The 27216-nt window shown below is 34.6% G+C and overlaps 2 long non-coding RNA genes across 4 annotated transcripts; one reads left to right on the forward strand and one right to left on the reverse strand.

The window, feature by feature from the left end:
• Positions 1-4727: 4727 nt before the first annotated feature.
• Positions 4728-9825, reverse strand: LOC128990324 (uncharacterized). The gene is made up of 4 exons (XR_008490516.1): positions 9493-9825; positions 8912-9036; positions 5930-6043; positions 4728-4882 (listed from the first exon to the last, which is right to left on the reverse strand). It is a non-coding gene; the product is annotated as an uncharacterized LOC128990324 (long non-coding RNA).
• On the forward strand, positions 6051-25906 carry LOC128990323 (uncharacterized). Of its 3 annotated transcripts, XR_008490514.1 has the most exons (6): positions 6051-6073; positions 12735-13180; positions 14317-14445; positions 17800-17954; positions 21921-22075; positions 25685-25906. It is a non-coding gene; the product is annotated as an uncharacterized LOC128990323 (long non-coding RNA). The 3 variants fall into 3 exon arrangements; XR_008490513.1 differs by lacking the exon at positions 6051-6073 and having other exon boundaries at positions 12664-13180; XR_008490515.1 differs by lacking the exon at positions 6051-6073 and having other exon boundaries at positions 12664-12856.
• Positions 25907-27216: the final 1310 nt, after the last annotated feature.

Here is a 27216-nt window from a genome sequence, read left to right on the forward strand (position 1 = left end):
TCAACCAAAAGTACCTATTGTTGCAAACTTCTGTATTTTCACCCCACGCTGAAAACAAAATCTGTGATTGGAATGTCTTCCATTTTTTTTTTCTGTAGCCTATATATTTTGTTGTTATTTAAACAACAATGACAACCTATAAAGGCCCATGTACATATTTTGTAAAGTTTAAATTCATTTTTGTGCTTTTTTAGCCTATTTTAATTTATAAAGGTATTCTGCACATCTACAGGCAAATATTTTTCTAACAGATTTCCCCTGCAATGCAGAAGAGCTGAGAAAAAGAATAAAAAACACGCTTATCTATTAATATAAAGAATTAGACCCATGTTAAATCTCGAAAAGAAAAGAAATTTCCATTTTCAACCCAATAGACATAAATATTCTCAAAATACAAACAAAGGTTGCACATTTAGGACCAATAATCTTTATTTTTGTATTACCAATGTGTAAATAGGTCTAATAGTATGGCCTGTTGTACCACAATAGGGTGGCTGTTGTAAGCTTAGAAATTTGGCCCCATGTTAAATCTCCATCAGAAAAGTATAATTTCCATTTTTGACCCAATTAACATGAATATTTTAAAAATACAAATAAAATCTGCATAGGACTGATAACCTTTCTTTTGGTACAACCCTCGTGTAATTCCGTCCAGTAGTAGGCTAACTGTCATAATATTTGCAAAAGTTTTTTATATACACGTTTAGGCTGGAAGGTTTTAAAAATTACTTGGGATACTTATATGAAGTTAATTAATAATACCTCTGGATAGGGTTGGTACATGATGTATGCCCCTGGCAGATTAAAATTCTGCCCTCTTTCAAAATATCTGACCCCTTTCAAATTTTGAATTTACACCCCTTACTCTTTCCTTCGAATACCACAAAAAATAAACCAACAAGAACAATTTTCTTAACATTTATATTCTACAAGACTACAATAACACATTAAGATTTACTGACTTTACAAACTTTACTTTTTCCTAGCATCGTCATGTAGCATAAAATGTTAACAGAACGATACGAAGAGAAAAGAAACTTATAACTACATGGTGTTCATGATTGTTGACTCTGCATTACTACTCTGTTCACAATAATTAAGGGGTTTGAGGGGTTCCCCCACCACTTTTTTGTATTTAATGTACCTTATGTTACTTAATCAGCTGTTAAGCTATTATTTCAAAGGTAAGGATCAAGTAGAGGGGATTCTTCCCCAAAAACCGCCTAAATATTGTGAACGAATAACAAAAATAACTACAGTACACAGAACAGAAAAACAGTTAACAAAAACAGAAAAACGTATATATACCCCAAATCTAGATAGGAATTGAATTACACTCCACAAGGACCAGTAGACTTACCAGTAAATCGCTAAGAAATTGTGAGGAATAAATATCTCCCGCCGCAGCAAACCTGCAGACTAGGAACATTTTTATTTGCCTGATTGGTGTTTGACAAAAAATTGTCCCATTTACCTTTGTTATTGTTGCCTGACCTCTTGCAGGTAAGATGTTTGTGTCGCCCTATGGATTTCTCCACCTTGTGCGGCGTCTTCTTGAATTTATCTCCTTATTACTAACCTATTGTCTAAATTTACAAAAATATTGATACATAAACGGTCACTAGTATAATAGCGGTAGGGGTCGATCGGACAACACATCGATGAATAAGTGGCGTAGTCATGGCAGTAGGTCTTTCTTCCTCCGTTTCAATTCTTAGACTGGGATTGTCAGCATTAGACCATTCGAGGTTTGACATGATAACCAGCTAAATGAAAAAGGAAACAACCAGACGTACATGACCCAACCAAAATATACGTACGTATCCACCAACTATATAGACAAATCAACCTAAAAATTCCAAAAAGTTGGACACACACCTACCTATAAAGTAAAAACCAACCTCATTCCAAATTACAAAATTCCTTATATAAAAGACAGGCTAATTAAAGATGGGAGAGTCACAAAAATATTTCCTATAACCACCATCTAACAACCAATACCATAGGTTACACAAACAGAACAGTTTATCAACGATTTAAAGAGCATGACACAAGTCATCATAACAACTCTATGATTCCCGACTCCCTCACAATTCAGAACAAAACCGACTCAAAATCCCATAGCAAAAGTACAAGAAAGCTACAAAATATAAATGGATCGAACACCCTCCTAAACAAAAAAGAAGACTACACCAGTCCTACAATTTTCAAATTAATATACGACAGCGACATTGAAACAAACAAAACTGGAAACATAGCACCAAACCATCAGCAACAACAGAGATCAAATCACCGACCATAAACCAGGAGAGTCAAATTAACCTCAACCGTCGATCGGCCCAAATGCCGACATCCCTAAGTCTAGAAATGAAACTGAGGAAGAAAGACCATCCGCGATGATTCCGCCAAGTCTACATCGTCGCTGTCCGATTGACCCAACCGCAATACTAGTGACCATGTGTGTAAATATTATTATAAATATAAATTAGTGTTAGTGTAGTAATAAGAAGATGAATTCAAGAAGACACCTGAAGATAAAACACAAGGTGGAGAAATTCATGGGGTGATAAAACTCTCTTACCTAGAAGAACTCGGGCAACTACAACAAAGGTAAATCTAATAGGTACGTATAATTTAAGTTCTTGAATCTGGGATGGCAAAAGATATTTAAAATATATCATTTACCTTGTAAAATGTATTTCCTATTTCAAACCTTAAGTTTAGTGAGTGCTTAGGTTTGCTGCTACAGGACAGTAAAGTGTGTTTTTAGTGAAACACTAAAAGTTGAGTACGAAATAAATCAATTTGCCATAAAAGAAAATTACTTAAGATTATTTATTATTTTTAAAATAACTTGGACATTTCAGATTTACCGTTTTTCTCTGGAACCATATAAAGTACAGTTTAATCTACTAAATCATCATTTGAGTTTCTAAGCTTTACAAAAATGTTTGAAAAACAATTCAAACATTTTATGTTCTAGGAATGAAAAAGAAAAACCAATTTTTACCGCGGCTCCCTAGAACTCCGTCCTCATAGCCTAAGCATGCTGATTGGCAAACTCATTTGAATAAACGTAAGGTTTACTAAATGTTTACATCAAATATGATCAAAATCGGGTTACAGTTACTCAAGTTATCGGTTATCATCCTAATGGAATGAATGCATTTCAACGGATGGTGTTTTTGTTCTCTGGGAACATCAAAACGGATAAGTCAACCTGTCCCAGGTCCGGATATTACGGTAATAGCTTATCCCCTATATTGGAAAACGGAAATTTGGCAACAGTCGGAAAAGATATACTTAATGGGTGAGTTTGAGCGCATCAGTTTATATTTTGAAAGCTATCTGTTCCCTCTGTGAAGAACACACACACCGCAGGAGCTTTCACCGGACTCCTGTGCATGGCTAGTCTACTAAGTCCCTTTTGTATCAACTTGATTAAAAACTTGATTGTTTTAAAAACAGTCATACATAAATACACTATAACACAAAAAACTAAAGTACTGTATTATACATTGTAAGTATATGTGCTACATGAGACCGTAAAAATGATTATTTTACATAAAAAGACATGGGTAACCCAAAACTACTCGTGTAACAACTTACACAAAATAAAAATAATAAAACAAACATAATGGAGTGCTCCGGTTCAGTAGCCAGGGTTAGAGAGCCGGCTATTCTCTAAACAAGGCCAATCTATGCTTACGCCAGTTATTTCCCTAAACATTTTACTTATTGTTTATACTTTACCTCTCAGAGCTCTAACTGGGAATAGAGGAGACTACGATCCAGTCTTGTTATATTGGGTGGGTTAGGAAAGGGTATTGGGAGTTAGTGAGGCACAGCGCTGTATTAACCTTTTCGTAGCTCCTCCATTCCAGCCCTATATCTGGGAATTTTTCCGATTCTATTTAACTAAGTCTAGCACCAAAATATTGTTACAAACAAAAAAACGGAACACTTTAGCTGTGCAAACGATGTTAGAGTATAGCATATTTGTTATACCCTTACATAAATTGACAACACAGTACCAAACAATAATTCAATAAAAACAATAATCACATCAGAATAGTCCGTTTACAAAATGCAGGCGGTTTAAGGGGAAGTTTTTCTGGGCTTCCCCACCACTTTTCTCTTAATGTATGTTACAGCTGATTAAGCGGTTGAGCTTATTGACATCTGTCCTGCTATTTGTTTCTGTTGTAATAATAATAACAATAATCATCCTTCTTCACGATCTAGTCATCCTAATGAAGAAATTGGAACAAAGTTTGAAAGACTAGTGAAACCTATAAAAAGATATGAGTGAAACTGAAAGGGAGAGATGTTGTAATAATAAGCAGATGTTAGAATTACAATCTGTTTGCTTGTTTACTTTTCTATGTACTTTTCAATGTATTTAACAGATTGGAAGAATGGCTTGTATACAAGATATGAAACTGACTGGCATTTTATGAATGGACTTTGAACTGGACTCTATCTATAGCTGCAAACAAGCCTACTGAGGCGTTTGAAGCTTTCTATGAAATGTATTTTGTTTATAATCTTTTGTTGCATGAATAAATAAATAAATAATAAATACACTTTTATACTTTTAATGTTCATTCATTGTAATTTTATCTCAGTTAAAAATATACTTTTTCATCAAGTCAAGTCTAATGAATTTTTAATAGGTAATTAAATTTAAAGAACCCCTATAACCACCAAAATTTTGTAAACGGAGTTTAATACAAAAAAAGATTAGAAATATACAGAGCATGTGCCAATTCTTCGCTTTCCAAAGTCGTTCAGAGTGGCGAGTCGGTCTGCACAGCTTGTACTGTTCCTGGGACGGCGACACAGAGCAGGTCCATGTCGGCAACTAGTACTCTCCCTCCATCTTATCAGAAGAAAGACAACATCATCACTAGTATCAGGGACATACTACCTGATACTTTGGATACTTTGAATACTGATAAGTCGCTCATAATACATACTATATAATACATACTACTCTGATATTAGGACCTGGGACCTAATTAATTGTATATAGTCTCTTTCAATGAATATTCTTTTCATTTTTATGGTAGCCTATAGCCTCTGTATAAAAGAATATTACAATAAAAGGTTTAAATTACCTGTGTCCGTCAAGTGGTCCTGGTTTGTAGTTAATTGACTACAGCCGTTTCGTGTTGTAAAAACACATCTTCAGGTCAAATGTACATTGATTTATTCCATGGAATGGTCGTCGTAAGGTTTAAAGTTCACAAAAATAACACATACACATACACAAAACATTAAACATAAATTGGCCAAAACAAAAAAAATACGAAAAACGTGTAATAGACATCGGACACGTTCGGTGCCGGTAGAAGGTAGGTAGGTCATAGGCGTTTTCGTACTTTTTGTATTGGCCAATTTATGTTTAATGTTTTGTGTACGTGTATGTGTTATTTCTGTGAACTTTAAACCTTATGACGACCATGGAATAAATCAATGTACGTTTGAACTGAAGATAGGTTTTTACAACACGAAACGGCTGTAGTCAATTAACTACAAACGTGACGGATACAGGTAATTTAAACCTTTTATTGTAATATTTTTTTACATTCATTAAACTTCAGGCCACAGCCTTGAAGTGGCACCGCAAATAGGGTTCTAATCTAACAGCTGTTTTGTTTTAAAGCAGCTGGTATTTGTGTATTTTTTAAAAACACAAAAGCTTGGTAACTGGGGCCACTAAAATATTGACTCCACTCTAAATGCACTGTTAGAAATATATTTTCAATTCTACTTGTAACAAGAAGATTGTTCTTGAACCTCATACTGGAAAGAGATCAGCTCAATATGGTAAGAACTAAAAAAAGCTTAAGACACCTTTTAAAGTGTATTTATCAACTATTTATTTCTTTGTTTCAGATAGTAAATAAGTGTATGATATAGTTACCTCAAGGGACAAAAGTGTTCAAGGAGCCTGACGTGGGGCAGGGTACAGCTGCGTTAAATCCCATGCTACGCTTTTGGTACGATTGGCAGACACCAGCACACCATGGTGATATACCTGCAGCAAGGAACATCAAGGGGTTTAAAGGTTTAAAAGGATTAACACAATTACAATTAATTATATGAGTGAAAATTTAAAAACGTACGTTTTCATGTCCCTGGCCTTTTACTTCGTAGATACTAGATTTGTAGTTTATTATTATGTGTTTTAATATTTTTTGGGACGGGGGCAACATGTTACACACATTTATTTGGTTTTAAATAGGTTCTAGGTATTTTTTTCGTATTTTTAAAGTCTCGAAATTCACGACCATGACGTGTCCCTAGGGTACATTTTCCAACTTTCACGCTGTTTTTAGACTAATTATTCATGCCGAAATATATAAAGCCATATTTTTATGTCATCAATGGTTATTAAACTTACAAAAAAGGAGCATATTATAATTTTATTGTCATCACAAACTGACTACCATGACAAAATAAGTCTGTCCCTCGATTTGGCGTCACGACCATTTGGGAAAAATTTTCAACTTTGGAGCACGACAGTGGCAAGCCTGGCGTCGATGGAGTCAGTTGGTTTTAGAGACTAGTTCGGGGTGTACGTCAGGATTGTAGTGCCGGTCGTTTCGAGTTGAAAGGAGGAATTACAAGATTAATAAAGGAAAGATTGTGTTTTTTGTAATTTTGGTGTGTCCATGACCGTACGTAGTCATTCGATGAAGTAGACATGGTGTTAATTTTTGTTTATAAGTTATTTCAATTGCTAGATTAACCTAGAAGTCCACTTTGTATCCTCGAACATGAGGTGCAGGGCTACCACCAGAACAGAGCCAAATAACACGTAATTTCACGACCAAAGTTTCACGACCATCGCGGGTTTTTTCACGACCAATCCAGCCTTATGGATTATAGTGTGTTTGGTCGTGACAAGAACTTTAATATAATTGTAAATTGAACAGTTTAGTGCAATTGAAACACATATTTTTATTATAACTAACAGGATAATTGAAGGATTGTTTAGAAAGATTTAGATTATTCCAGACAATTCACGACCGTACCGCTTGTCCCTGACCATCACGTTTATGATTTCTATAATACAAATTTCAAAAATTAAAATATCGTCATATTTCAATGTTTTATACACAAAAGAATAACACCTCTATACAAACATAACGATTTTTCGGGTCTCAGGTAAGTTTTTTCGGAGTTATACAAACTTAAAAAGATTTTATTGGCTTTTTTTCAATTTTTTGAGTTTTTTTATTTTTTTCTAGAAAGACTAAATATACCAAAAGCTCAGTGACCTTTTTATTGTATAGTGGTCATAAAAGTAAATTAGTTTATAGCAAAACATATCTATAAAAATAATACTAACTATTTTTAATATTCATTTAAACGTCCGTTATGGTCGTGACAGGATTTTGTGTTTTTCCACTAAAGATGCTCTTTTAAAAAGAAACTACCAAAGATATTGCGTTACCATGGACATTTTATAAAACTTACAATGTTAATGAAATAAAAAAAATAATAAAAGTTTTGAAAAAAGGAGAAAAAAATTTGCAAAGTGCTTTTCCTGAAAACGTACGTTTTTAAATTTTCACTCATATACGTTTCTTGTGAAATCAACCAAGTCTAGAAAATCTATAATTTGATCTTATTTAATTGTTAGTTTATTTTTCCAATTTATACATCGGTTATTTACGTACAATTGCATGTTTACTGTTTTTTACTGTATTTTTATCGGGTCAATGACCAGTTGCTCGGTAGCTGTGGACGAGTGAGTGTGTGTTGTGAAATATATTAAGAGTGGTCCTGTATCAAAAATAGTAAAACAATGAATCTGTTACCTGTGGTTGCAATGTGGTGCAGAATTAGGCAGCGTAGGATTGAGAGGAAGTACTGGATTCAACCCAATTAATCAAGTTATTAATTGATTAAAAACCCTAATAATAATAAATAATAACTAATAAATGTTTTTTTCTTTACCCTCCAATTGTTCAAAAACCTCTCTCAGAGCAGAGCTAACTAGTTTCCACACTTCTTTCATTTAATTTCTGTCCTTATAATAGTTTAAAGTTGTATCCCACAGTACTGGGTTTGCTTCCACTAATTCAATCAAAACATCATTGTCAATTATTTCTTCAGTTGCTATTTTTGATCTACACGATGATTAATATTTGATGCCATTGTCACTCACAACTGTCACTATTCACTTCAAAAAACAAACGCAGTATGCAAAGTGCACAGAGAGAAGGTGCAACGAGAACTAGGACTAATGGGGAGAACGCACGACATCTGACAAAAAAATTGTGGTGTGGGTGAGCACCCATTTAATCATGTACGCCCTTGCAAGCACGACAGTCGGGTGAGAGTCGCGGATCATAGTTTCAGTGGACAAATGCACCACAAAAGAATGATGTGGTTGTTAGATAGGATAGGATTGGTTTACTAACCGGAATGTGCAGGACCGATATTAGGAGCAAGACAATTCGCTTTTTTGGGGGGCGACATAAAATTTTAAATGAAAAAAATAGTGATTGTAGTGAATTCTGACTATTTTCCTTGGCTATGTAGACATTATTATTGTCTTCCATTATCCGATTATCAACGTCTCTCTCAATCGCGGCAAAACAGATTAAATCAGTGAAATTAATTTATAAAAAAAAAAATAGATGGGCCCCCTCCTAGGCCTAGGCCCCCGCAACTGCTGTTTCCGCTGTTAGGGAAATACAGCCCTGAGTATTTATGTAGTTTGGAATTTTGCTTTACCACTGACAAGATATTCTTCTTGAACCTCATTTGGGAAACAGATCAGCTCAATATAGCATGAACCTTAAACAAATTAAGAGACCTTTTAAAGTGTCTATGTATTTAACAACTATTAATTTCTTTGTTTTAAATAGTAAATCATTTGTAAGATAATTACCTTAAGGGACGAAACTGTTCAAGGAGCCTGACGTGGCCGACGTGGGGCAGAATTTACAGCTGAGTTAAATTCCATGCTACGCTTTTGGTACGATTGGCAGACAGCAGCACACCACGGTGATATTCCTGCAACAAGGCACATCAAGGGGTTAAAAGGATTAAAGGATTAACACAATTATGATTAAATATATACGTTTCTTGTAAAATCAACAAAGTCTAGAATTTAATTTATCATATCTTCGATATATATAGAATTTACTGATTATTCTGGACAAACGCCAGTACTCAGTTAGGTAATATAAATCTATCATGAGATCTATTTTATTTGTTAGTTTATTTTTCCAAATTATACATCGGTTTATTAACATACTATTGCATGTTTACTGTTTAGTAACGCTGATCTGTAAATCCATTGTGTATCTTCATAGACTAAAATAATTAAATATAAACTGTCAGCAGGTTATGGCACACGCCACTGGGAGCGCTGTGTAGTTACGTAGCATTAACGTCGTAACGTAAATCCATTGAGTATCGTATTCTTATCAATTTAAACATTTAGTTATAAGATATGTAAAAAATTACCTGCAAATGATAAAAAAGACAGCTGATGTTAACATCTTCTTGAAGCGGGAAGTTCATACTTGGAAGTAGTTGAATTACTTGCTGTGAGATTTTCTCAGGAAAGTTCACCCGCTACAATCGGAGAGATCTGAAACAGGATCAACAAACTATTAAAAGTAATCCTATCTGGACCAAAACTTACTTCTATTTACCTGTGTTGTGTGATGCAGCTTTAGTGGAATTGGTTAAAATCAACATTTGTCACTTCAAAAATTCCAATCTCTTGAGGGAAAAATTCCTAATCCTAAAGGGACAGTTTAATAGTTGGCAGTTCTTTTTCTTAATTTTAAATATGGAATAGCTTGACCTAAAATCTTATTTGCTGACATCCATTTTTTTCCATTAAACCTGTAGTAAACTCGCTTGGATACTTGAAATATTCTATGAGTTGAGATCTCTGCCATCTACTTATACTAAGGTTGTATCATTATTGTTTCTATTTGGTAGAGTAGATAAGATACTTACTTAGGTAGTCGAATACAGCTCTGGCGATGCCTTTATGGAAGCTAGCAGGATGAAGAGAAGAAAAGTAAGAAAATCATGTCAGTGGGTTGGAATAAGGTTTAAGGGATACTTTGGAAAAAGGACACCCGTGGTAGGGAGAGGAGGTCCAGACACAATTATTTTCATCTACCTCTTCTCTCTACCCACAAGCGCTCCCTCGGCCATGTTCAGGGGGAGGGCCTCCTGTTTCTACCACATAATATTACCGTACTGTGGTAGGGCCATAACACAAGCTTAAGGTGTGAATTACTAATCAAAAACTGTTTTCAAAACTCCAAAAAAATTTGAATTTTATCAAATATATCTTACGATATGAGTTTTGAAATAATTTAGGGCCGAAGCCCATTTATCCCTCCTTGCCACCCCTGGTAAGAATCTTAGAAGTTTAATCATGCAAAACCTTACATAGGAATCTATTTTATATCTATTTTTTGGTCAATTGATGTCCCCATCTGCTGAAGGCATAAATAATTCCCTATTTACTGGCTTTGCCTAAGTAGATAAGAGTTATATAATGGCTTTTCATGGTTAAACTTCTTAAACTTTTACCAGGCTACTGAAAAATGACTTAATAAATAACTTAATACAAAATATATGTATATCCTACAATTATTCCTTAACTTAAAGAAGGCGTATTAATAACACCTAGTTAAAGGAAAACAATATCTAATAATAAAAATATATGTACAGTATGCAACATTTGAGGAATCAATAAAATTGGATTTTACGAAAAACTACACAACTTACCACTATTTTTTTATTTGTGATTTCCTTAATCTTCTTCTTCTTTTTCTGGTTCATTTAACTAATATTAACAACAACTCAAACTATCCAACTTAATGACTCATATCTGAAATCGCGTCAAATCAACTTTCATCACTATGTTCGTGCAACAATATCAGATGATTTGAAACTGGACATGGAAACTAATATAAGTACACACACACACACAAAACAAACAAACAATTAAGCGTCTTGAATTTGAAGATCTGCTCTCGAAGATGTCTCGTAGAGGATGGCCTGGCACTAACCTATCATAGCTATGAAGTGTTTTTGAGCTACTGTAATAATATCTTAATTATCTTTCTAACTCTATACCTGATAAAAAGAACCTGAAAATCCCTAATCTGTTGTAAAGCCTATGGCTAATCTGTTCATGGAAAGATATACAAAACTTTACCTAACACTGTATGGTAAAAAAAACCTAAGCATTTTCAATCTGTACTAAAGCCTATGGCTAACCTATTCATGAAAAAATATAGTAAAATATCACCTAACACTATCTAATAAAAAGAACCTGAAAATCCCTAATCTGTTCTAAAAGCTTGTGGCTAACCTATTTAAAAAAATAGTAAAATTTCACCTAACACTATCTAATAAAAAGAACCTGAAAATCCCTAATCTGTTCTAAAAGCTTATGGCTAACCTATTTAAAAAATAGTAAAATTTCACCTAACACTATCTAGTTAAAAAAAACCTGAAAATCCCTGATCTAATAAAAATCATAAATAAAAATTTAGTTATCTGTGATAACTCTAACCATCCCTAACCTCTTTGTAATAACCTGAAACTAAACGACGGGGATTTCTTCAGTGAAGCGAAGACTCAATCTGATGAATGATGGCAAAACATATAATGCACACAAAAGGAAAGTTCCTACCTTTGGTACGACAGCAACTCACACCCTGTAATAGCAAAGTCCAAGTGAGCAAAAATCATCTAAAAATTAAATTTTGTGAGTTTATAATTACAAAGATATTCCAATATTGCCTTTTAAATTATATCTGTTTAGTATCTATTTATATACTAAACTGAAATGTTGTATATTGTAATATATTGAAGTACATTGTAATTATTACAAATAACATGTATTTACACTTTAATGCAAAATGCATGAAAAAAGATCCCATGAAACCAAAAGGTTGGTTTAAATGTAATGAAAGATTATGACTTTGTTCGTAGATAAAGTCTCCATCGAACTGACGTCCCAGTAAAGCAGGCTAATTCAATAAGACACCTGAATTCGTATTACTTGAGTTTTTTAAAATATCTTTCATCCAAGTGATTTTTATCAAACCATTTTACATATTTAGTTACAAGAAATATAAAAAAATACCTCTAATTCTTACAGAAGACACCTGATGTCAACATCTACGTAAAGGAAGTTCATGTGTGATCCTCTTGAAAAATTTAACGCGCACGCAAAGTCGGAAAGATCTAAAACAGAATCAAAGAATTATTAACATGTATCCTAACTTGACCGGCACACACATCTTCACATCTAATTACTAGTGTTAAATGATTCTACTATTTTTGGTGGACCCACTGTTATAAGATTATTAGTCATGTTTATCCTGTATTTGTTTGGTATTCAAAAACATAGCTTCAAAAATTGACAATTTCAAAATGTTCTGTGATTAGGTTTGTTTGGTCTCAGTGGTCAACAGCTATTGATATCAGTCACTGATCCATAGAGGAGGGCACGACACTCTTACCTGTTTTAAACTAAATGTTCTATCCATATCGTCTAACAGGTTATAGTCTTTATGTAGTTTGGAATTTCACTCCACCACTGAAAGAGTTTCCTTGAATTTCATGTGGGAAACAGATCAGCTCAATATGGAAAAAATGTTAAAAATGCTTAAGAGACCTTTTACAGTGTCCATGTATGTAACAATTGATTTCTTTGTTTCAATTAGGATATTCACCTTTGAGATCAAGGAGCCAGACTTGGGGTAGGATACAGCTACGTTAGCAGACGCCACCGTGATATGCCTACAACAAAGTACATCAAGAAGTTAACACGTTCGCTACTGCAATAGTACGAAATTTTCCATTCACATGGACCAGCGACGCACATATGCGACGGCCGGATTCCACCCATAGACTGCCGTCGCATATATGCGACGGCTAGTCACATTTAAACGGACTGCCGACGCATATTTGCGTCGGGGTTCTAATGTTATTAAAATGCTTATATCTTTGTAGTGGTCTATTTGAAGGCACTGAATTCCCAGCAGTGGTCTACAGAGATGTCTGACGCACAACTGCGTCGCTTGGTCTGTGGATATGATGATTGGTGACGTCATATAATAGTTGGAAAAACTGGTCTTTACTTCTCTGCATCACTGTATGTATGAATGCAGTATGTATGCTGCATTATCCTATGTAGCTTTTATATTCGTTCAGTTATAAACTGTTCTTGAATAATCTGTTTAATTTTTTACTTACTTTCACTTTAAAACACAAAAAATGAACTGTCGCATCTATGCGACGTTTAGTCTATTTCAATAAAACTATGATAATTTTCACTATTGTCTTCGCTGTAGACCGGGCGTCGCAAATATGCGACATTACAAAAGGTTATAAAAACATACAAAAAAACAAGAATGATTTATTTACAAACACGATTGTAGCGTATTACAATGTAAATGACCACTGTTTTACAGGTTTTCGCCCGTGGTCTGTGTGTACTGTTATCCAAGTGACAGCCGGTCTATGTGTAAGATTCAAATGTATACCTCGGTCTGTGGCAATGACCGCGGCGTCGCATATGTGCGACGCTCAGTAGCAAACGTGTTAAACGATTACCCCACTTACTAATAAATACATTTCTTGTAAAATCAACTTATAGTTTAGAATTTTATTTTCGATATATTCATCACTATATATTGATTCTTCCGATTTTTCTGGGCCAACACCAGTGAATAGACAGGAAATTTTAATTTGTCATGATATCCATTTTAATTGTTAGTTTTCAATACCAAATAATGTGTTGATTTATTGTTTATATACTAAAGACAATTTTCCAAAACTATAGACTAAAACATAGTATCAAATAATTAGTAAAAGATACCTATCTCAAATTGACAGGCACTTGCTTTCAATCGCCTGTGTGGAACGATGCAATCTGTTTTATGTTGTAGGCAGTTAAATGTGGAGAGCGTTTTAGTGAATAGTGACTAAGAATGGGGAATTTGTTTTTCACCTAAAACCTTTTTCATTGACATCCATGGTGGTAAATCTTCTTTCACAACATTTTGAATACTATGGAAACTTAAAGCTTTGCTTTGAACGGAAAAGAAAGACATTTTTATTTAAGTAAAGTTGGTTAAATCAAGGGTGTCTTTGAACCTTGTTTGAGAAACAGATCAGCTCAATGGGGCAAGTGGGCAAGAACCTATCTACCAAATAAGCTGATGACTTATTAATTATGTAGCTTAAGAAACCTTTTACAGTGTCAATGTACCTAACAGCTGTTGATTTGTTTGTTTCTATTAGGATACTGTATCAAACGTTTGCTACTCACCTGGCACCAAAGTGCTGAAGGAGATGGACGTAGTGAAGGCTACAGTTGCGTTGATTGACAGACACCACAGTGATATGCCTGCAACAAATGCACTTCAAGAGGTTAGACAAACACCAAACTTACTTTTATACTACAATGTTGATTATTAGTTTATCTTTATAACTGATTTGTAATATACAAATAATTTTAAATATCATTAATAAAGTACAGTACCTCTACCACAGCAAACCTGTAGACTAAGCCAATTTCCATTTACCTAGCTAGATGTCCACTAAAATATTAACTAAAAATTACCAGATTTCAAAAATTCGGACCTTTCAAATAACCTTATTATTAATGAGCACTTAGCTTTGCTGCTACAGGGAAGGTGTGTTTTTAATTGAATCGTGGATAGTTTAGTATGAAATACAAAAATTTGCCAAATCAAATTATATTAAAATATATCCATAAACATGCAAACTACAGCAGTTTACTTTATTCTCCATAACAATGAGCATGGAAATGTTGAATTTACACTTTTTTACTTTCTCCATAAGGGTAAGGAGTAAAACAATGCTTAATGCACTTTTTTTAAACTCTATAAAATGATTTAGAAATAAATTGCTGAATTGTTCATTTTTAGGGTAAAAATGGGAATAACCTATCTTAATCCCATAAAACGGCCCATAAATTCCTGTTCCCATAGTCAGATCATACTGGTTTGCAACCTTGTTTGAATAAACATGTTTAAATGGTATGTTTAATTCTTTGTACCTAATTATAGAAGTATCCTATCATTTTTGGTTAAGTTATCCCACTAATGAACATATAAATAGATAAATTTGAACAAATGGTGTTTTTGGCCTCTGAGGACCTCAAACCAAAAAATTAAATCAGTCCTGGGTAATGGTCTTACCATGACACCTAGGGTAAGGTTATAGCTCATTTTCTATAATGGAAAATTCCCCGAAATCAGACAAAATTACCTTAGCATATATAAGAAGAGGCAGAGCTCACATCGCCTTTGAATAGTAAGTTCTAAGATGTCAGGAAGCAGATTCAACAAATTCCCCTGGTCAGACTAGTCGCTCACTACAATTGTGAAATCTAAAACAGAGTCTAAAAAGACAGTTTTTAGTAGAGGGCAAGGTACCGGTATATCAACTGAAAAAGAACCTACAAGTAATTGTTTTTGTTCCTGTACCGGTACTATGTATGTTTTGTACTTTGTATTCATGCCTAGTTTTGTTGATAAATATTTGGTCTAACACTTAACTAGTGTTTGCTGCAAGCTACTCTCCTGAAAGATTTGGCTCAGAAGAGTCATGGAGGAACAACGAGAGGCACTGTGTTTGTATAAACACAAGTACCGTAGTAAAATATGATCAGTTGCATACTATGAATTTCCATTCTGTTCCTTAATGTTTTAACTTTATATGTAATATTTTCTTCAATAGTTTCTTTCATATGTAATTGAGTAATAATATATCATGGTAAACACTTGGAACTGCAGAATCATAGAACTATATAAATCACAGTCCCAAGTGTCGGTTCGTTCCAGGGTAAATAAGGAATTGATGACTACTTGTTGTATTTCATAACCTTTCCAGACCAAAGTACACCTTGAATTCTTTCCTGTAAAACCATCATATTTTTCTATGTTTTTGTTTTGCGATCTATAAACATATACATAGCAAAAGATGATCAATTGCATACTTTGAAGTTCAAATCTTTCCCTTACTCTATGATATATTTCACATTGATTGTGATTATCTATTGACTAGAGTTTCATATGTAATAAGAGTAGTAATATAAAATACTAATACTTGGAACTTGTGTTTGCTGCTGATTCATCACCTGAAAATTTGACTCAGAAGAGTTATGAAGGAACAACAAGAGGTGTACGATACCTTCTGAACTCTGAGATGAACTGATTTTAGAGTCTGCAATAAATATAGTGCTAGGAGTCTGCAAGATTACAAGTCATCGGTTCCCCTCGTAACAAATCCACATAATGTTTGATAGGACAGGACCCAGAAAACTTGCAAACTGCAGAATCATAGAACTGCATAAATCACAGTCCCGTGTATCGGTCCGTTCCAGGGTAAATAAGGAATTGTTGACTACTTGTCGTATTTCATAACCTTTCCAGGCCAAAGTACCCCTTGATTTCTTCGTAGTTCATATCACCACTATATGTGTTTTCAACTTTGATAACTGCTATTGCAATTCTTTTTAGCCATTATGTCAAACAACCAGTTCTAATTGACCGGTATTTCTTCTGTGTTTCTAAGAATCAATCTTAAGGGTGATTGCCAAAGACATACCCAATATAAATAAATGTAATACTAGTACGACAGTAACCAAAAACCTGCAAAAAGGGGAATCCAGATTGCTGCTTCCTTCACACTATCGATTGTTGAATCCTCTTAGTGTTACAGTTGATCTTTATTTACGGTTCACAACTCGTCCAGGTCAAGGTAGGTAACAACAGTGAGCTATCTGCAACAAAGTATTTAAATATTTACTTTCAAATAATTAAACCAATGTTTTCATTCGATTACAAAAGTAGTTACCGGTATTACGTATGTATGTTTCACTGAAAAAACTATTGTTAAATTCATTGCTGCTAAGTATATGAAAAGGCATGGCCCGAGGTTGGAAAATGAGCAGGGGTTGAAAAGACAACTTTGCCATTGTGATGAACTTTATTTTCAAAACAACTTCAAAAAGGTTTTCAATTTTTCTAAAGCAAATGAGCAGCTTTTTTAATAAGTGGTTCAATAATTCAGTCTACAGTATTACTATAGGTTGGCCGCTTGGAAAGCGTCCTCCTCATAGCATTGGTGGGAAAGAGAGATACCGAGCTATGGGAGTGAGACAGACTATGGCCCTTCCCCCAATATGCTGCCGCTCCACCCCCAACCTTTTATAAATATTATCAGCTATTAAATTATCCAACTGATCAAAATGTAAACAATTACGTTCTTTATAACTTGAGAAAGATTGGTCCTGCAAAAAATATTGTATAGCCTAAATCGCATCAATATTTGAGCATCATGAAATGTTATTATATCATTGTCTAAACAGTCCCATTTGGTAACAAATGATTCCAACTCCCACAACACCGGGGCAGCACCGTGTCGGTGTCCTACCGCGGTGTCATGTCGTGCAGTGTGAAAACGGACATTGGCGGAGAGGGGAAACATACCCTCCCTCGCCGTTACCTAAAAATTTTGCGCAGGTTGTTTTCTAAGCGGCCGACCTATATTATGTTATTGTACATTATACTGTTGATATGTTGAACTATTAACAGGAGTGAAACAATAAGCTATAATTTGCTGATTTTGCAACAGTATGACAAAAAGTATACTGTATTATGTTTTAGAAAGAAGGAAACTCCTCATGTTTTAGCTCAAGAAACCTTTTACAGTGTCAGTCTATGAAACAACCATTGATTAATTTGTTTCTATTAGGTTATCAAACATAGGATATTCACCTGCGACTTAAGTGTTGGAGGAGGTTGACGTAGTGCAGGCTACAGTTGCGTTACTTCCCTCAATAAACTTTTGCTACGATTGACTGTCACCTCAGTGATATGACTGCAACAAGGAATGTCAAAATGTTAGACGTACAACATACTTACTATTAAATAATTATACTACTATTAATGCTATTACTTTAATTCAAATGGCTCTGCCGTTGGTATGTACATATAAATAAATAAATAAATTCTTTGATATCAAACCAAACAAGTCTAGAGTGTCCTTTCTCTTGTTGTTGAAAAAAAGTATAAAAACATTTTTGCAATATTGAAGACAATTTTGTTAAAAATTACTATAATATTGCTTATTTGTTCATCATAACTAAACATTGATATTATATTTTATTTAATTATTTAAAAAATCAAACAAAATTACCTTAGCACTTATTGCAAGAGGTGGAGCTTATGTGATCTTCGTGTAGAAAGTTCCAAGATATCAGAAAGAACTATACGAATTTCCATTGATAGATAAGTCGCTCAATACAATTTGAAAATCTAAAACAAAGTCTAAAAAGACAAGATTTAGAAGAGGACAAGAGTTATATTAATTACACTAGAACCTATAAGAGTAATTATTTTGTTCCTTTATTCATACTGTACTTAGTTTTGTTGGATACATTTTTGTCTCTACTCTACTAGTGTTTGCTGTAGATTTCTCTACTAAAAATTTGGCTCAGAAGATATGAGTTCCAACATTTTTCTTTCACTATGATTTCACGCATTGTTTGTGATTTTTTCCAGACTATTTCCATATGTAATAGAGTAGTAATATAAAATGGTAATACTTGGAACTTGTGTTTGCTAGAGATTCATCACCTGAAAATTTGGCTGAGAAGAGTTATGAAGGAACAACAAGAGGTGTACGATACCTTCTGAACTCTGAGATGAACTGATTTTAGAGTCTGAAATAAATGTAGTGCTAGGAGTCTGCAAGATTACAGGTCATCGGTTCCCCTCGTAACAAATCCACAAGCATGCACGTTAAAGTTTGATAGGACAGGACCCAGAAAACTTGCAAACTGCAGAATCATAGAACTGCATAAATAACAGTCCCGTGTATCGGTCCGTTCCAGGGTAGACAAGGCTATAAATGCAAGCTATAAATACGGCAAGCTACAGGCAAGCAATATATACATGCAAAAAAAAACAGGCAATATATACATGCAAAAAATAACAAGCAATATATACATGCTATAAATGGACACAAACACACGGTGCTCAAGACCTTCTGAACTCTGAGATGAACTGACTTTAGAGTCTGAAATAAATGTAGTGCTACGAGTCCACAAGATTACAGGTCATCGGTTCCCCTCGTAACAAATCCACAAGCATGCACGTTAAAGTTTGATAGGACAGGACCCAGAAAACTTGCAAACTGCAGAATCATAGAACTGCATAAATAACAGTCCCGTGTGTCGGTCCGTTCCAGGGTAGACAAGGCTATAAATGCAAGCTATAAATACGGCAAGCTACAGGCAAGCAATATGTACATGCAAAAAAAAATAGGCAATAACATGCAATAAATAAATACAGACAATAATACAGGACACAAACACACGGTGCTCAAGACCTTCTGAACTCTGGGATGAACTGACTTTAGAGTCTGAAATAAATGTAGTGCTACGAGTCCACAAGATTACAGGTCATCGGTTCCCCTCGTAACAAATCCACAAGCATGCACGTTAAAGTTTGATAGGACAGGACCCAGAAAACTTGCAAACTGCAGAATCATAGAACTGCATAAATAACAGTCCCGTGTATCGGTCTGTTCCAGGGTAGACAAGGCTATAAATGCAAGCTATAAATACGGCAAGCAATATATACATGCAAAAAAAAAAAACAGGCAATATATACATGCAAAAAATAACAGGCAATAACATGCAATAAATAAATATGGACAATAATACAGGACACAAACACACGGTGCACAAGACCTTCTGAACTCTGGGATGAACTGATTTTAGAGTCTGAAATAAATGTAGTGCTATGAGTCCACAGGATTACAGGTAATCGGTTCCCCTCGTAACAAATCCACAAGCATGCACGTTAAAGTTTGATAGGACAGGACCCAGAAAACTTGCAAACTGCAGAATCATAGAACTATATAAATCACAGTCCCAAGTGTCGGTTCGTTCCAGGGTAAATAAGGAATTGTTGACTACTTGTTGTATTTCATAACCTTTCCAGACCAAAGTACACCTTGAATTCTTTCCTGTAAAACCATCATATTTTTCTATGTTTTTGTTTTGCGATCTATAAACATATACATAGCAAAAGATGATCAATTGCATACTTTGAAGTTCAAATCTTTCCCTTACTCTATGATATATTTCACATTGATTGTGATTATCTATTGACTAGAGTTTCATATGTAATAAGAGTAGTAATATAAAATACTAATACTTGGAACTTGTGTTTGCTGCTGATTCATCACCTGAAAATTTGACTCAGAAGAGTTATGAAGGAACAACAAGAGGTGTACGATACCTTCTGAACTCTGAGATGAACTGATTTTAGAGTCTGCAATAAATATAGTGCTAGGAGTCTGCAAGATTACAAGTCATCGGTTCCCCTCGTAACAAATCCACATAATGTTTGATAGGACAGGACCCAGAAAACTTGCAAACTGCAGAATCATAGAACTGCATAAATCACAGTCCCGTGTATCGGTCCGTTCCAGGGTAAATAAGGAATTGTTGACTACTTGTCGTATTTCATAACCTTTCCAGGCCAAAGTACCCCTTGATTTCTTCGTAGTTCATATCACCACTATATGTGTTTTCAACTTTGATAACTGCTATTGCAATTCTTTTTAGCCATTATGTCAAACAACCAGTTCTAATTGACCGGTATTTCTTCTGTGTTTCTAAGAATCAATCTTAAGGGTGATTGCCAAAGACATACCCAATATAAATAAATGTAATACTAGTACGACAGTAACCAAAAACCTGCAAAAAGGGGAATCCAGATTGCTGCTTCCTTCACACTATCGATTGTTGAATCCTCTTAGTGTTACAGTTGATCTTTATTTACGGTTCACAACTCGTCCAGGTCAAGGTAGGTAACAACAGTGAGCTATCTGCAACAAAGTATTTAAATATTTACTTTCAAATAATTAAACCAATGTTTTCATTCGATTACAAAAGTAGTTACCGGTATTACGTATGTATGTTTCACTGAAAAAACTATTGTTAAATTCATTGCTGCTAAGTATATGAAAAGGCATGGCCCGAGGTTGGAAAATGAGCAGGGGTTGAAAAGACAACTTTGCCATTGTGATGAACTTTATTTTCAAAACAACTTCAAAAAGGTTTTCAATTTTTCTAAAGCAAATGAGCAGCTTTTTTAATAAGTGGTTCAATAATTCAGTCTACAGTATTACTATAGGTTGGCCGCTTGGAAAGCGTCCTCCTCATAGCATTGGTGGGAAAGAGAGATACCGAGCTATGGGAGTGAGACAGACTATGGCCCTTCCCCCAATATGCTGCCGCTCCACCCCCAACCTTTTATAAATATTATCAGCTATTAAATTATCCAACTGATCAAAATGTAAACAATTACGTTCTTTATAACTTGAGAAAGATTGGTCCTGCAAAAAATATTGTATAGCCTAAATCGCATCAATATTTGAGCATCATGAAATGTTATTATATCATTGTCTAAACAGTCCCATTTGGTAACAAATGATTCCAACTCCCACAACACCGGGGCAGCACCGTGTCGGTGTCCTACCGCGGTGTCATGTCGTGCAGTGTGAAAACGGACATTGGCGGAGAGGGGAAACATACCCTCCCTCGCCGTTACCTAAAAATTTTGCGCAGGTTGTTTTCTAAGCGGCCGACCTATATTATGTTATTGTACATTATACTGTTGATATGTTGAACTATTAACAGGAGTGAAACAATAAGCTATAATTTGCTGATTTTGCAACAGTATGACAAAAAGTATACTGTATTATGTTTTAGAAAGAAGGAAACTCCTCATGTTTTAGCTCAAGAAACCTTTTACAGTGTCAGTCTATGAAACAACCATTGATTAATTTGTTTCTATTAGGTTATCAAACATAGGATATTCACCTGCGACTTAAGTGTTGGAGGAGGTTGACGTAGTGCAGGCTACAGTTGCGTTACTTCCCTCAATAAACTTTTGCTACGATTGACTGTCACCTCAGTGATATGACTGCAACAAGGAATGTCAAAATGTTAGACGTACAACATACTTACTATTAAATAATTATACTACTATTAATGCTATTACTTTAATTCAAATGGCTCTGCCGTTGGTATGTACATATAAATAAATAAATAAATTCTTTGATATCAAACCAAACAAGTCTAGAGTGTCCTTTCTCTTGTTGTTGAAAAAAAGTATAAAAACATTTTTGCAATATTGAAGACAATTTTGTTAAAAATTACTATAATATTGCTTATTTGTTCATCATAACTAAACATTGATATTATATTTTATTTAATTATTTAAAAAATCAAACAAAATTACCTTAGCACTTATTGCAAGAGGTGGAGCTTATGTGATCTTCGTGTAGAAAGTTCCAAGATATCAGAAAGAACTATACGAATTTCCATTGATAGATAAGTCGCTCAATACAATTTGAAAATCTAAAACAAAGTCTAAAAAGACAAGATTTAGAAGAGGACAAGAGTTATATTAATTACACTAGAACCTATAAGAGTAATTATTTTGTTCCTTTATTCATACTGTACTTAGTTTTGTTGGATACATTTTTGTCTCTACTCTACTAGTGTTTGCTGTAGATTTCTCTACTAAAAATTTGGCTCAGAAGATATGAGTTCCAACATTTTTCTTTCACTATGATTTCACGCATTGTTTGTGATTTTTTCCAGACTATTTCCATATGTAATAGAGTAGTAATATAAAATGGTAATACTTGGAACTTGTGTTTGCTAGAGATTCATCACCTGAAAATTTGGCTGAGAAGAGTTATGAAGGAACAACAAGAGGTGTACGATACCTTCTGAACTCTGAGATGAACTGATTTTAGAGTCTGAAATAAATGTAGTGCTAGGAGTCTGCAAGATTACAGGTCATCGGTTCCCCTCGTAACAAATCCACAAGCATGCACGTTAAAGTTTGATAGGACAGGACCCAGAAAACTTGCAAACTGCAGAATCATAGAACTGCATAAATAACAGTCCCGTGTGTCGGTCCGTTCCAGGGTAGACAAGGCTATAAATGCAAGCTATAAATACGGCAAGCTACAGGCAAGCAATATGTACATGCAAAAAAAAATAGGCAATAACATGCAATAAATAAATACAGACAATAATACAGGACACAAACACACGGTGCTCAAGACCTTCTGAACTCTGGGATGAACTGACTTTAGAGTCTGAAATAAATGTAGTGCTACGAGTCCACAAGATTACAGGTCATCGGTTCCCCTCGTAACAAATCCACAAGCATGCACGTTAAAGTTTGATAGGACAGGACCCAGAAAACTTGCAAACTGCAGAATCATAGAACTGCATAAATAACAGTCCCGTGTATCGGTCTGTTCCAGGGTAGACAAGGCTATAAATGCAAGCTATAAATACGGCAAGCAATATATACATGCAAAAAAAAAAACAGGCAATATATACATGCAAAAAATAACAGGCAATAACATGCAATAAATAAATATGGACAATAATACAGGACACAAACACACGGTGCACAAGACCTTCTGAACTCTGGGATGAACTGATTTTAGAGTCTGAAATAAATGTAGTGCTATGAGTCCACAGGATTACAGGTAATCGGTTCCCCTCGTAACAAATCCACAAGCATGCACGTTAAAGTTTGATAGGACAGGACCCAGAAAACTTGCAAACTGCAGAATCATAGAACTATATAAATCACAGTCCCAAGTGTCGGTTCGTTCCAGGGTAAATAAGGAATTGTTGACTACTTGTTGTATTTCATAACCTTTCCAGACCAAAGTACACCTTGAATTCTTTCCTGTAAAACCATCATATTTTTCTATGTTTTTGTTTTGCGATCTATAAACATATACATAGCAAAAGATGATCAATTGCATACTTTGAAGTTCAAATCTTTCCCTTACTCTATGATATATTTCACATTGATTGTGATTATCTATTGACTAGAGTTTCATATGTAATAAGAGTAGTAATATAAAATACTAATACTTGGAACTTGTGTTTGCTGCTGATTCATCACCTGAAAATTTGACTCAGAAGAGTTATGAAGGAACAACAAGAGGTGTACGATACCTTCTGAACTCTGAGATGAACTGATTTTAGAGTCTGCAATAAATATAGTGCTAGGAGTCTGCAAGATTACAAGTCATCGGTTCCCCTCGTAACAAATCCACATAATGTTTGATAGGACAGGACCCAGAAAACTTGCAAACTGCAGAATCATAGAACTGCATAAATCACAGTCCCGTGTATCGGTCCGTTCCAGGGTAAATAAGGAATTGTTGACTACTTGTCGTATTTCATAACCTTTCCAGGCCAAAGTACCCCTTGATTTCTTCGTAGTTCATATCACCACTATATGTGTTTTCAACTTTGATAACTGCTATTGCAATTCTTTTTAGCCATTATGTCAAACAACCAGTTCTAATTGACCGGTATTTCTTCTGTGTTTCTAAGAATCAATCTTAAGGGTGATTGCCAAAGACATACCCAATATAAATAAATGTAATACTAGTACGACAGTAACCAAAAACCTGCAAAAAGGGGAATCCAGATTGCTGCTTCCTTCACACTATCGATTGTTGAATCCTCTTAGTGTTACAGTTGATCTTTATTTACGGTTCACAACTCGTCCAGGTCAAGGTAGGTAACAACAGTGAGCTATCTGCAACAAAGTATTTAAATATTTACTTTCAAATAATTAAACCAATGTTTTCATTCGATTACAAAAGTAGTTACCGGTATTACGTATGTATGTTTCACTGAAAAAACTATTGTTAAATTCATTGCTGCTAAGTATATGAAAAGGCATGGCCCGAGGTTGGAAAATGAGCAGGGGTTGAAAAGACAACTTTGCCATTGTGATGAACTTTATTTTCAAAACAACTTCAAAAAGGTTTTCAATTTTTCTAAAGCAAATGAGCAGCTTTTTTAATAAGTGGTTCAATAATTCAGTCTACAGTATTACTATAGGTTGGCCGCTTGGAAAGCGTCCTCCTCATAGCATTGGTGGGAAAGAGAGATACCGAGCTATGGGAGTGAGACAGACTATGGCCCTTCCCCCAATATGCTGCCGCTCCACCCCCAACCTTTTATAAATATTATCAGCTATTAAATTATCCAACTGATCAAAATGTAAACAATTACGTTCTTTATAACTTGAGAAAGATTGGTCCTGCAAAAAATATTGTATAGCCTAAATCGCATCAATATTTGAGCATCATGAAATGTTATTATATCATTGTCTAAACAGTCCCATTTGGTAACAAATGATTCCAACTCCCACAACACCGGGGCAGCACCGTGTCGGTGTCCTACCGCGGTGTCATGTCGTGCAGTGTGAAAACGGACATTGGCGGAGAGGGGAAACATACCCTCCCTCGCCGTTACCTAAAAATTTTGCGCAGGTTGTTTTCTAAGCGGCCGACCTATATTATGTTATTGTACATTATACTGTTGATATGTTGAACTATTAACAGGAGTGAAACAATAAGCTATAATTTGCTGATTTTGCAACAGTATGACAAAAAGTATACTGTATTATGTTTTAGAAAGAAGGAAACTCCTCATGTTTTAGCTCAAGAAACCTTTTACAGTGTCAGTCTATGAAACAACCATTGATTAATTTGTTTCTATTAGGTTATCAAACATAGGATATTCACCTGCGACTTAAGTGTTGGAGGAGGTTGACGTAGTGCAGGCTACAGTTGCGTTACTTCCCTCAATAAACTTTTGCTACGATTGACTGTCACCTCAGTGATATGACTGCAACAAGGAATGTCAAAATGTTAGACGTACAACATACTTACTATTAAATAATTATACTACTATTAATGCTATTACTTTAATTCAAATGGCTCTGCCGTTGGTATGTACATATAAATAAATAAATAAATTCTTTGATATCAAACCAAACAAGTCTAGAGTGTCCTTTCTCTTGTTGTTGAAAAAAAGTATAAAAACATTTTTGCAATATTGAAGACAATTTTGTTAAAAATTACTATAATATTGCTTATTTGTTCATCATAACTAAACATTGATATTATATTTTATTTAATTATTTAAAAAATCAAACAAAATTACCTTAGCACTTATTGCAAGAGGTGGAGCTTATGTGATCTTCGTGTAGAAAGTTCCAAGATATCAGAAAGAACTATACGAATTTCCATTGATAGATAAGTCGCTCAATACAATTTGAAAATCTAAAACAAAGTCTAAAAAGACAAGATTTAGAAGAGGACAAGAGTTATATTAATTACACTAGAACCTATAAGAGTAATTATTTTGTTCCTTTATTCATACTGTACTTAGTTTTGTTGGATACATTTTTGTCTCTACTCTACTAGTGTTTGCTGTAGATTTCTCTACTAAAAATTTGGCTCAGAAGATATGAGTTCCAACATTTTTCTTTCACTATGATTTCACGCATTGTTTGTGATTTTTTCCAGACTATTTCCATATGTAATAGAGTAGTAATATAAAATGGTAATACTTGGAACTTGTGTTTGCTAGAGATTCATCACCTGAAAATTTGGCTGAGAAGAGTTATGAAGGAACAACAAGAGGTGTACGATACCTTCTGAACTCTGAGATGAACTGATTTTAGAGTCTGAAATAAATGTAGTGCTAGGAGTCTGCAAGATTACAGGTCATCGGTTCCCCTCGTAACAAATCCACAAGCATGCACGTTAAAGTTTGATAGGACAGGACCCAGAAAACTTGCAAACTGCAGAATCATAGAACTGCATAAATAACAGTCCCGTGTATCGGTCCGTTCCAGGGTAGACAAGGCTATAAATGCAAGCTATAAATACGGCAAGCTACAGGCAAGCAATATATACATGCAAAAAAAAAACAGGCAATATATACATGCAAAAAATAACAAGCAATATATACATGCTATAAATGGACACAAACACACGGTGCTCAAGACCTTCTGAACTCTGAGATGAACTGACTTTAGAGTCTGAAATAAATGTAGTGCTACGAGTCCACAAGATTACAGGTCATCGGTTCCCCTCGTAACAAATCCACAAGCATGCACGTTAAAGTTTGATAGGACAGGACCCAGAAAACTTGCAAACTGCAGAATCATAGAACTGCATAAATAACAGTCCCGTGTGTCGGTCCGTTCCAGGGTAGACAAGGCTATAAATGCAAGCTATAAATAC

The sequence above is a fragment of the Macrosteles quadrilineatus genome, unplaced genomic scaffold (genome assembly GCF_028750875.1).
Source record: "Macrosteles quadrilineatus isolate MER2022 unplaced genomic scaffold, UCM_ALF_1.0 Scaffold_3__2_contigs__length_128488019, whole genome shotgun sequence".
NCBI lineage: Eukaryota > Metazoa > Arthropoda > Insecta > Hemiptera > Cicadellidae > Macrosteles > Macrosteles quadrilineatus.